The sequence below is a fragment of the Dipodomys merriami genome, unplaced genomic scaffold (genome assembly GCF_024711535.1).
Source record: "Dipodomys merriami isolate MVZ:Mamm:240054 unplaced genomic scaffold, mDipMer1.0.p SCAF_141, whole genome shotgun sequence".
NCBI classification, from domain to species: Eukaryota; Metazoa; Chordata; class Mammalia; order Rodentia; family Heteromyidae; genus Dipodomys; species Dipodomys merriami.
In genome coordinates, this window is record NW_027202727.1 from 450,300 (window position 1) to 453,311 (window position 3,012).

Genomic DNA, 3,012 nt, shown 5'->3' on the forward strand with positions numbered 1-3,012 from the left:
CAGTCTCTTAAGAGAGGAAAACCTTTAATTATACACTTATTTTTTTTCTGCCTAACATCCTATTCCTTAGGAAGATCATTTGTGTAACCTTGTGTTCCTGATTAGAAGAAAGGAACAAAGGCAATAATGAAAATAGCCAAGGAAAATATTTGAAACAATTATAAAACAATCACCGACACTCCTGTATTCACTGGTTTCAATGAGAATATACGTTAAAGTATCACGTTTTTGTTATCATTTAAAGAGCAATAATTAAACTCCAATTAACAGTGAAGAAGGGAACAGAAAACTGAAGACAGCTTGACTTTGAACAATCCAACATAAGTAAAATGGAGTTATCTTTTTTCTATGTAGTTGTCAAAATAATAGAGAGCAACACCCAAAGGCAAGAAAACACCTAAGCCAAAGCAGTAAACGTTTGTCTATAAAATTATGGTGAGGGACTGACTCGTTCAAAGTCAGGCTTGCAAAGAGGAAAAGTTTATTTGCTTTAGTGTGAACGATAAAAATATAAAAATTCTTTATTGAAATTTTACATATCTAGACTAGGACATCTTGTGTTGGAGAAGAGGAAAGGTATGAAAAAGTTCAAGATTGTTTGACTATTCCCCAAGATCATTCTACTTTATCAGATATAGCAATGCAAGTAGCCTTGGTTACTCTTAGTATCATGCTTGTTTACATTTAGAAGCATTATTTGTTGCTGGGTTATAAGCTGCAAACCCTTGAGTATTAATAAAGTCATCTCCTCAGTGATGAAAGTAGCTAAAATGTCAAAGACTTAGCATAGTGCAAACTATTTTCTAGCTATATCACAATCTGTAGGTGTAGATTTTTTTCCCATTGTTCCATAGGACCCATTTTTGTTAACTTCTTTTTCACCATCTGGTGATCCTATAACATCCTATACCATCCTGGGATTGCTTATCTTTACTGGATTCTCTAATTTATGTTGGAAAGTTAGGAAGGAGAGAAGATTGAGTTACTGTTTCAGTTTTACCTTATTTTTTTATTACCTTAGAAACTGTAAATCAAAATAACATAAATTATCTTTATAATAACAGGAGCCAGATTTCATTTCTATATTCTTACCCTAGCCTTCTACATAACTTTGGTACTTAGTGATCCCCAAATATGAAAATGAAGATAGGGAGCTTCTTGTTTAAATATTATTTAGGAATTCAAGACTACATTAATGCAAGGCCCTTAGTAGTATGTACATCATAAATGTGTATAAAACTGGTGGCAAGTTTTTCTTATTCTCAGAAACTAGGATACGTGGTATCCTTGTAGTTGCATCAGGAAAAGGCTGTATTTGATTTAGCTTACTATACCAACTCTGCTGTAAAATATTTTTACAAGATAATTGTCTTGAATGATCTGTACTTATCATTTACATTTCTAAAGGACAGAAATCAAAATAAGTCTCACTAGATTAAAATAGAGCCTCCTACAGAGCTAAAATATTTTTCAGGTGATTCTAGTGGAAAAAGCATTTACTTCCTGTTCCGCTTTCCAGAAACTTCAGTATGTTTGTTCTTGTCTTTTCCTTAATCTTCTAATGTAGCATCTTTACATCTTTCTGTTGATTCTTACCTAATGATGTCCCTTTCGAACTACAGCTGGGACTTTTGAGTATACTTTGCCAATCTGATAATTATTCAAATTTGTGTTCCTTGGGTAATGAAAGGTGATTATTTTACAAACTTATATATGAAATGTAAATCTACATTTGATTGATTAGATATTTCGGGACTATAGATATTTTGGGAAGGTATATAACTGCCTACCACAATGAGTGTATAAGCATTCTTTCTACAGGTTATAACCTGTTACTCTTTCGTTAATTTTGAACAAAATATTTCTTCAATAAAATATAACTAGAAAAAATTTGGCTCCTGAAAGCATTTAATCCTGATTAAAAATTGTCATTTACTAGAAATCTTAAATATCAGACAGCAGCTCCTGAAGCAGTTCTGGCACTGTCACTTTTTGTATATTCTGCTTACAATCTTCTCTTTTCAAGAGCATTTGATTGTTATTATTTTGGAATTATGGTTAATAGTTATTTGACTGCTATTTTTAAAGAATGCACCACAAATACTCGTTATCATCTTTTAACTTGTTTATGTGTAATCTATTTCTGAAAGAAACATAGCTATTTGAATTACATGAACTGCTTATTGAAATGTGGAGAGGAAAAGAAGAAAAAAGATGCCCCTGTGTGTATGTCATGTTGAAAATTTACCTAAAAGCTATTTTCTTAACATCATATGTTTTTTCATTTTTTTTTGATTCTGATAAAATTTAGCCTCTCAACTCACACAATGTTAATGCAGTCTTATTTCATGCCTACAAAAAGCAAACAACAAATTAGTATATATTTTAATTTTTTTAATTGGTAAAATTATTATTTATTAAAAAACAATGTTTTTTAGAAATTAGCCAAGGAAAATTGTTTATTAGATGTTTAGAGTCATGCTCAGACTCTATTGTTGAAGCCAGATAGGGAAAAATCATGCTTTTCTTCTTCCTTGAGCCACTCTTATTTATTTCATATATTTCTGACAGAATAAAATTCTGGCTTTGAAGCCTTTTGCTTGATATCCACAATGTGTCATTCTTTCTTTATTAATAGGAGAATTTGGAGAATAGATGAGAATTCTCACTAGAAAAAGGAGGAGAGGAAAAGAGAAGTGAGAAATCTAGATATTTCTTTCTCATCTCAATCACAAGTTCTTGATAATGATTGTGGATGTTAGATACAGTGTTCCAGAGTGATTAAACACATTTATAGAGAAAGTTAACCCCTCAAGTGATCACATAGAGAATGCTTATTTATTTAAAAAATGTAATAGCATCAAACAGGAAGTGTTATCTATTTATTTAGTACTTGTTTAGTATTTTTTAAATTCCGATGTGCTGTAGTCATACAAGAATGGTAAGAAATTAACATATTAGGGGGAGGCAGGGAAGGGAGGTGAAGGGTAAACAAAGAGGAGGCTGCAATGC